The sequence below is a fragment of the Manis javanica genome, chromosome 6, assembly GCF_040802235.1.
Source record: "Manis javanica isolate MJ-LG chromosome 6, MJ_LKY, whole genome shotgun sequence".
Classification (NCBI taxonomy): Eukaryota; Metazoa; Chordata; class Mammalia; order Pholidota; family Manidae; genus Manis; species Manis javanica.
Genome location: NC_133161.1, coordinates 47,863,337 through 47,873,341, shown reverse-complemented (window position 1 = coordinate 47,873,341; position 10,005 = coordinate 47,863,337).

The window sequence follows — 10,005 nt, the reverse complement described above, 5'->3', positions numbered from 1 at the left end:
TCCTGCAAGGTCGGGAGCAACAAGACTGGGCTCCAGTTTTTGTCCTTTCTGATCCCTGGGTTTGCCTGGAACAACGTAAGTGTTGCCCAATTAAACCTTCTATGACACCTGCCCTCCCCCGCCACCCAGCACACACACTGTACACATATCCACTGTGCCCTTTTTCCTTCTGCCTTTTTTGTAGCTCCAGGTAAATATTGATTTGCCCCCAGTTTACCTCCTCCCTGACCGGCCATTTGCAGGCTAAGGAACCAGCCTCTGTAGGGACTTTTCCGGGCCCATTCACCCCCCTTTCTTCCTTCAAGTGGCATTGTAAAATTCACAGTGACAAAGAGACAGGGTAGGGTTTGGGGCCCCAGTTCCTGAGGACTTGAGGGCTGTTTTACATACGGGTCAGACGCGGCTGGAGGCCAAGGTCAAGTTGAAAGTTGCAGTCTAGCCAGCGTGAGAACTGCCATGCAAGCCTTGAGACCCAAGCAGCTGCAAAAGGCCCACCACCCACCTCCCTTCCCTCACTCTTAACTTCTTTTTTCTTTGGAATTCCTGTTTCTGTCTCCGTTTGGTTACCCAGCATTTTTTGCTGCCTTCGTGGACTTTTTGGGGCGGTGTTTACAGACTCTTCTTCTCTGCCTCCACCCTGCTCTCTTGGCCCAGGCTTTGAGCCTCTTCTGACTTCCAGCCAGACCCGGAAAAACGAAAACACAGCTCTGTGAGCCCCCACCAGCCGGCGCCTGTGCCAGCTCACCTCTGGCCATGGCATAGCTGCTGGTGCACAAAGCGGCCAAAGCCAGCTCCACATTTCTCCCTTCCTCTCCCCATTTCATCTGAGACTGAGCCCTGAAGCAGAGAAAGGGGCCCAGGTCTGCACAGTGGCCAAGTCAACGGGGTCCCTCTTCACCAAAAATGGTGAGATGAGATTTCATCTTGTCCGCTAAGGAGCTACAGCAGGTTTGTCTGGAAGGGACGGCGCTGGGGGAAGGCTTTGGGTTGCATCTCAAATTAGGTTTTGCTCCCTAAACTTAGCAGCTCTGCTAAGGAAGGGCTTCAGGCTTGAATTATTTATTGAACTTTGTGGTGGATCGTTAGCGACAAAGTTACCTAGATATTTTCTTAGTTTCTTAGATCTCCCATCAGCAGCATTTACAAACTCTCAAGACGTGGTTACTTAGAGAGAAGCAGCCTTCTTTTTCTCTTCTTGTCTTGGATCTCAATATACACCAAAATGGTTTTTCTACCAGGCCAGTCAACGGCTTCTTGACATGACTCCACTGTTTTTTCTTCTTAAAGTCTGCAGGTCTTGTTAGATACTGAGTTGTAGCCACTAACTCGTGGGATAGTTTATAGAATTTGAATAAGCTCTGTGAATAATTTTGGGTCTCAGTTTCTAGAATTTCTATTCGCTTTGAAGAAAGAATATCTTTCTCCCTACTTCTTGTCCTTTGCCGAGGGACATAAGAGATTCGTGAATGGTTCCTAATACTGTTTCTTAGCCTCTTAGTCCTCCAGGCAACCATCAAGCAAGCTTGCTGTGGAAAAAGAAAGGTTGGAAGGCAAGCACAGACTCTCCCAGTGCTGTTCCTTTTTTCCCAAAGGCAGGGTCAAGACTCACTTGCCTTCTTAGCTAGTTGGGTCAGACCCTCTGAACTGTCTCTCCGCTTTTGTCTACCAAATTCAGGAATTCCTATGGGATCGAAGACAGGTGCCATCAGCTTGAATCCTGGTGATGATAATTTTATCCTCAGACCCTTTGTGGACTAGGCTGGGGAAGCCAGGATGCCCACTGGGATCTGCAGGCTGCCGTGGCTGTGGCCCCTTGAGCAAGAGGGCAGCAGGGATGGAGGTGGGCTCTGTCTGGTGCTCTCTGATTTCTCCTGGAGGATCCCAAAGCGGGTAGCTTGGGCAAGATTGGAGGATGGCAGCCCAGTGGCTTGGCCTTTGTTCTACGAGCTGCCAGAACCTCTCTCTCCAGATCCTTGGCAGTCATGACTTCTTTCCTCCTAGGGCACACCAGAGTGCCCTGCAGGGCTTTGGCTACCCGGGAGCCTCCCGCTGAAGAAAGAGACCTTGGCTGGGTGTTCTTGGGTATGGGACTTGCTGCCAGCCTGGACCTCAGGGCTCTGGGCTTCCAGAGTTGGAAGAAAAAAGGACAAAGGGAAACCAGGTTTTAATCGAGTTTGATTTTCACTAGCAAATGAAATTTACCTGCTCTCACTTTAACTCGGAGGAGGCTGTCAGCACTGCTCCCTGGCACTATTTCTTGCATCCATCCAGCATTAGGATAAACATTCCTGGGTTGGTTTTAAAGACACTTTGTATTTCAGGATATTCATGTGTTTCTAATGTATCCAAGCAGCTTTACGAGCTGCATTTGCAGAACATCTTAACCCTCTCTATCCCACTGCAAGAGGGGTGGTCACAGAGATAATGGCAAAGGAAGAAAGATGGGGTGGGGGTGGGGAGGAGATGGCTGAGGAGCTGAGGCTAGCTAAGAGAGAAAGAGAAAGAAAGAAAGAAAGAAAGAGAGAGAGGGAGGTAGGGAGGGAGGAAGAAAGAAAGAAAGGGAAAAACACCCGAACAAAAAAGCACATCCGAATATACAGTCCACCAGACCATATGGGAAAGACAAGTAGGGAACCACTTTGTTCATGGTAGGCTTTGCAAGTTTCTCCACCCCTATCTGCACCAGGGTGGAAGTTATACTCTTCTTTTTTCTTGTTTTTTTTTTTAAGGAGAAAGGGTAGATAATAAAGAAACTTGGGGCAAAGCTGTTCAGTAGGCAGGGAAATGGCACATCCTGAGTCCCTTGCTCAAGCTTTCATTCTAGATTTTTGTGCATTTGAAACATTAATGAGGCAGCAAAAAGCCCAAGGCTGTAAGGACAACAATTTGGGGCCATGGGAACTCATGTGGCATTATGGTGTCCAAATGCTCACACAATGAAAATGGGAGAAAGTGCAAAATCCAAAAAGAACCATGGATATCCCACCTTGCCTTTCAGATCCCCTCATTCCATGAGTTTGAAGAGAGCAAGTTTTGGAGAACCAGCTTTCCTGTTGCCTGGTGGGTTCCTTCCAGTACCAGGCTTTCAAGGCCACCAGTGCACAGAGCTTCAGAAAGGACCAGGGAAGCCCAGAGAGGACCCTGTTTCCCTGAAGTTTCTTCCAGAGAAGACTCTCAGTAGGGAGAGGGGTCTCCCTGCTCCATTAAGAACAAGCAGCCCTGGAGTGCAGGCTCCCTTGAGGAGCAAGCCCTCTGCAGTCCCAGCCAGCAGCACCCAGACTCCCCAGGGTTGACAGAACCTTGGAGTGAGAGGTGCATTCCCGCCTCTGAGACCCACTGCTCTCGGGTTTGGGGAGGCCTGGGTGACCCCGCTAGTGGTGCTAGGGTTGGTGATGGGACTTCTGCCTGCCCTGACGGTTCTGCTGCTGCTCTGCTCTTGACTGAACCTGGAAACTCAGTGTTCGCTTAGAGGGTGGGAGCATGTGTTAGAAGCAGAAGGGACTTGGTGAAGTGCTCAGCCGGGAGGAGGAAACGCCTTCTCACAGTCTTCAGCTAGCCGGCAGGCAGGGGTATCGACTGGCTGGACTGCCGCACCACACCACCCAGGGAGTGAGGTCCCTGTTATTCAGACAGGACACGAGGAGAGAGCAGATGCCTCAAGGAATTTTGGGCAGCTGCGGTGTGGAAAGGGCAAGAAGGTCTGTGTCCCCAGCACTGTCTGTCCCTGACACTGCCAGCATGGAGTCCCACCCGCTGGCCTCCACCCCCACCCTAGCTTGATGCTAACTCCCGCAACAAAACAGGAAATCAGCACTGGGCTGTGGATTCATTATGTCAACAAATACACTGAAGACATTCTAGCGTTTGAAGGAAACAGGGGCTTTGGACCTAAGCCTGACTCCCAGCAGTCCTAACTTTCTTGTGGAGAAACCGGTACAGGCGGCCAGGCGGCCAGGAGGTCTGGGCCCACGTGAGTTCATCTCTTCTCAGATCCCTAAACACTCCCACGTCCCTGAGCCCCGGTTTCGAATTCTTAAGGCATTGAGCAACAGAGGGAAGGAAACTCACCAGCGCAGCCATGAGGAAGGGGAACTCAGAGCAGAGAACACAGAGATGTGATCGGACTTCTAGGCACAATCTGTGCCGTAACCTTAAAGATGCGTGTGCCTTGATATGCACAATACAGACTCACATCAAATGCATGCACACACAGTGAACGCGGACATCCAGTGTCATGTGGGTGAAATACAGGCACCACACCAAGTCCTGAGGAAAAATATTTCACCCTGTCAGACAAGCCTGGTGACATATTTTGAGGTGGCTGCCATCTCCCTACCTCTTATGATTTTTCTGACCATTCCCTCCCCTGTGGTTTTGTAAATACACCTGTTATAGTGGAAGGCTTTTTTGAAACCCCAACTGGCATTTACCTGATGTCCTCCCCAGAAACTCTGGCTGGCTCTGGGGACCGGCGCTGAGCTGATTCAGAGCGCCCAATGCTGCTCCTGGTGCAGCCGCCGCTCCTTTGTCCCGCTGCTCTGGCCCCGCTCGGCCCAACACTCAGGAAAACGAAGCAGCTCAATAAAAACTTTTGATATTAGTTTTTATGGGTATTTACTCTCTGGTCAGGGGAGCTGAGTACGGAAGCTCCATTAATCAGTCCCCAACCTCAGGCTTGGATGCTTAGTTTATGGGTTGAGAAAGGGAGCTTGCTGGAAAGAAAGCCTGGGCATGGTCGGCTGATGCTGCAGAAATGAAAAGGGCGCAGGGTCGTTTTCCGTTGCTGGAAAATGAAGATTAAATGCGTAGCTCCAGGTGCTACCCAGCAGACTATATTTTTTATTTGAGCCCTGACAGGAATAATTTTGTCACTTTTACCTAATACAATGTTAAAAAAAATCTTTTTATTAAGGAGTTTCCCAAACACAAACAAAAGAAGAATGAACCCCTATATCCCCATCTCCTAGTTTCAACTACTATTATCGTTTGGTCTTTCATGTTTCATCATCCACTTGCACTTTTTTCTTGGAGTATTTTAAAGTAAATTCCAGGTATTGCATCATTTCATTCTCAACATAGGATTTTGAGGATAAATTTCAAGGTTGAGCAACATTGCTCAATAGAAAGAAATCCTTCCTATGTCTGAGGTAAAGGGTCAGTGGGTATGAACCTGAATTGTTATGACTCTAATATAGAAAGAATTCGAGGGTCCAAATATGGACAAAAAAGGGGTTTCATGTGGAGGTGCATCTTGTCTAAAATTTTATAGGTCTCTTTATAAAAAATATGTAATATATGAAGGATACTTATGTTACCCTTTTCCATGAGTGTGTCCTCCTATATTTGAAGGTTTCTACTACTGTATCAGGATTTGGAGGAGACATGAAAAACATGACTCAGTCCTTTCTCTGTCTTAAGTGGACAATACATTCCCTTCTTATTGGATAAATGACCATTTCCCATTTCAACACACCTCCTCCCCTGGTAGAAACCAAAAAAGAGATTTTGAATGATAAGCTAGAAAGGGAATGTTTATACTGGATTGGTAGCTCATCACAGCAACAACAGTTTTCAAGAAAAAATACAATTCCAAGTGTATTATAAAAACTCAGCAGTAGATTTAAAAAAAAGAATTAATAAAGGTGTTGTGGCTTATTTTGTTTTGTTTTAATTCTGTGGTCTAAGTGACAGTGAGCATAATCATCCCCAGCAAACTCTGAAGGGTGATATAACTAAAAGCCTTGCCAACTTTAGAAATCAAAAAGGCAAAACCAGAAAATAGCAAAACCCTTAACGTTGACAAGTCCTACATAGCCAGCTACTTAATACATTTTAACCCCACTTGTCTGAATGGATATTGGCCATCCTTTCTGTGGCAGAATGTTGGGTTATTTCACATTTGGATTGTTTATGGTTCCTTAATTACCTTATTTTGAGTTCTTAAATATCTGGGACATTTTTGCTCTGGGATGCTTTTATACTAAGACTATACATTACTATAACAGCTCATTGCATTAGAAAAGAGCTATTTAGCTCAACTCATAAGAGGTGCATGGTTTAAACAAGAGGAGAAATTATATGCACAGATTTTATGTAACTCTAACAACTGTAGCCAGCAGAAGCCCTTGGGGAGGCGGGCCATAAATCCCTCCCCTGCAGCTGGTGGGACATCAGTGAGCTCAATCTCTACTGGGACTTTGGGCACAGCAACTAATTCCAGGATCCCTGGTTTTCTGGATGTAGGATGGAGTTCATGGGGGACAGGATTTGGGTCAGGGTCAGGGTCGGGATTGCAGAAGTGAGAAGATTTGGAGGAAGAGGGAGAGGAAAAGGGAGGTGCCCCAGAAAAGCTGGGAGGCAAAGAGGAAGAGAGAGATGGGAGGCAAAAAATAAGCAAGGAAACCATAATTCCCAAGAAAAAGTCAAGCCACAGTAGCCCAAGGAAGACCTGTGTATGTAAAGCTGAAGAAATTTGTTCTTTGCGGAAGCCTTTTCCTCTGAAGAAGCCTGGCTGGGGTTGCCTGCTTGTGAGAAGGGGACACTTAGGCTGCAAGCCTCTTTGTAATTTCTTTAAGTGCACAAAAATAATCTGGGCTTTGGGAAACTGATTAGGGCCCAGAGTTAAATGTGGGGGTGAACTTCTGCCCACAGAGAGCCCAAGCAGTGAATTCTGGCTGGTATCAGCTGGCCCAGCACAGGTTGTGAGCTGGACTTGGGATCAACCTCAACCCCTCAAGCCTGCTAGCAATTACATGCTCTCAGCCACTTTTAAAAAGGCTATATTTCTTTACATTTCTAGGACCTAATGTGGGGTTATGTCAGGTCATGGGACCCTTGGTTGGTGCAAAGTAATTTGATGTCACCAAGAGCAAGCAGACTCATTTGTTACCCTGAGGAATAGACATCCCCATGGGCCTGAGCTGAAAGCAGAGCCAAGTGGGACTGCCTGGGCTACAGAACCCAGTGCTGATTTAACCACATTGGCTGGGAGAGGGCTTTCAGGGTCATGCGTGTCAGCTCAGGAGAGTGAGGGGTCAGCTCTGCTCCAAAAACATTTATCAGCATGACACATATCAGAGGTCAATGGATGGGGTACAGATTACTCCAAACTCTTGGATCCCAGGTTCATTTGCTATATGATCCAAAACTCAGTTTTTCATTCCCCAAAGTTAAAGCTGGTTAATCCAGCTGCAGTCCTTCCTCCCACCCCCCACCTACTGCTGCTCCAATGTTCTGTACCTGATTCAATAAAACCTAAGGGAGTCTCCCTGTCTAAGGGATAAGATTCATCCAGCTGAAAGGTGATGAAGAGGAGAGGACAGAAGGAGCCACAACAGGTTATACCCCTTTGGAAAAGCACCTCAGTGTGCAACAGGGCTGGCTAAAGTCCTGGTGAAGGGCTTCAAGGCATTTACCTAGAATGGTTTCATCCAGTGTTTCCAGTTACTTTCAGGGTTTTTTTTGTTTGTTTGTTTGTTTTTGCAGGGTTATGGGGTGGAGTAGAGTGGGTAGGAGGATATCACAAAGCCAAAGAACTGGGTTGCCTGAGCCCTTCTTTGAAAATCAAGGAGGGTCCTAGCCCTGGAGTATGGGTAAGTGTGGAGAAGGCAACTTGATGCACAAAAGGAGGAAAGTGAGCCGCTTCTGACAGCCTTAGAAAGATGAGAAGGTAGTTGTCTTCTACAGAGGGCAACTCAGCAGTCATCATAGTCCCCTGCAGCCCCAAACCAGATGGCCTGGAAAGTCTATCAGGGGAGTCACAGGCCCCCTACTTGGGGGTCCAGCTGTGGCTCCATGAAGTCTTGGGATTCACACACTGAAATGTGGTGCATATATATACCTTGGTCTTCTGTATCATCAGAAAGCATTCTGGTGCTGCTCTTCCTCCCTGACAATTCTAAGATAATATGATGTCACAACAAGTGGGAGAGTGCTCTTCCTCTCAGCCAAGGTGGTCAACCAGGAGGACCTGAGAAGGGAGACCCCACTTTAAACAGTGGAAGCAGGTCCATAGAGAAGGTATAATTGGTATCTCTGAGGCAGCTGGGGAGGCCAGCACAGAGTCTGCCTATCTGCCCTGCTGCCTTCAGGTTAAGAAGAGGCACTTATGGAGCAGGGAGAAGTAAGGAAAAAAACAGCATTCCATAGATGAGGCTCATTCCTGAAGGCCCATGAAAGATGCCCAATCCTCCATAGAACTGAGACATTCTGGGTAAGAGGAAGAAGACAGGGCAAGATGCAGTAGCCCCACGACGGAGAAGGGGCAAAAATAATGACTGCACCCCTGGGAAGCTGGGCCCCACAGCTCTGCAATATACCTGGCCCACACTAGTCCATAGGTAATGGGGAGGGTGGTCAAAGGTAGCCACTGGATGGGATGGCCTTCAGGACTTCTGGCCTCACCTGGATTCTGCTGCTATCTGTTAGTCCCCAGAGTCACTCAGGACATTCTAAGAGCGTCCACATATGGTCACACCAGGACTCTTCAGGAGCCCCCGGATGAGTTGGACAGAATCCAGGAATCCTGGGCCCAGCAGTGCCCTCGGCTGACCAGAACCCCAACGTGGAGAGAGGGAAGCCAGAGAAAACTGGACCTTTCCTTTCCGAGTGGAAATAGCGCCTCCACCCTCAGTAGGATAAGTGCCCAGACCTGGCCCTGGGATCTTCCAGGCAGTCGCGTGCTTCAAAGGGGTGACCAGGGAAAGAGGGTCTTCTTTTTTTTGCCCTTTTACCCACCACCCAATCAGCCGCAGTTACGGTTTTACATTCGAGCTAGGCAAAGGCAGAGGATGCTCACTGGGCGCCGCTGCAGTTGCGACCTCTTCCCACTAGATGTCTTCCGAGTTAATGGGAACCTAATGGCTATCTGCTCCCGTGCCCGAGACTTGGTTTACCCCGCCGCTTTCTGAAGTCTGGCGTTCCGTTGGGAAAGCAAACCGTTTTCTTTGTTACGGCCCCCTTCCTGCTCCGCACTCCAAATCCTGACTCTGGAAATCAACCAGAATCAACCGCTGGCTCCCTGCGGGCCGTCGTCGGGATCTGCTCACGCCACTGGAATCTTTTTATGACCGTTGATGTGTTTAAATAACATGGCAAGGCTGAGTACACACCTCGGATTAAACTTTAATCGGCTGCAGTCAAGGTCACCCAGGTGGTAAACGCGTTTCCTCCATCTCCTGGCGGACACTGCAGAGTCCAAGGTCTGGGCTGAGGCCCCCACTCTGTGTTCCTGCCTCTCCCCAGGCCTGAGTGGGGGCCAGGACGAGGGCCATCCCATCAAGCTCCAAAGAAGATTGAGGAAATAGGATCGGAGGCAGACACCCAGGGTGGGCTAATGCCCTGAACACAGTTTTTATAGCTAGTAGGCCGAATAGTTAAAAATTCTAAGCGGCACTTCCAATTTCCCATGACTGCAGAGAATGGTTGTAGGTCCAAAGTCATGGCCAGTACTGTGATTATTCCCCTAGCATGGTTCTGGTCACCCAAGGAGCGGTGAAGAATTGCTGGTAATGATGTTGTAACCAAATTAGCAGATTGTTTTGAAGATTACCAAGCCAGGGAGGTTAAGATCTAGAACCCAGGCTATAGCAACCTTTCCCCTGTGACAGGCCACACAAGATTAGTTTGAATTTCAGCTGTACTGAGTGACCAGGGCTGAACACAACTTTCTGAACCAATACACTAATCATGGAGAATTGTCTTGGGTAGTTATCTAGGGGGAAAAAATCCGGGGCCACAGAAACATGTACAGTGAGGGTTACCAGTGTGCTTTTAAAAATGGGTTTGTACATAAGGACTGGAAGAATAGACATGCCATCAGTAACAGTGGCTTCCTCTGGGGAGAACTGGGGGACATAGGGTTGGTTGGAGAATTCATTCTTTGCTGTAAATTCTTTTGTATTGTTTGTAACATGCACCAATTTCACCTGTTAGCTATTGGGGGTAGCACTCTAGAGGTAATAGGGTGCCCCCTTTATCTCATGGCCAAACATCTCTCTGAAGAAT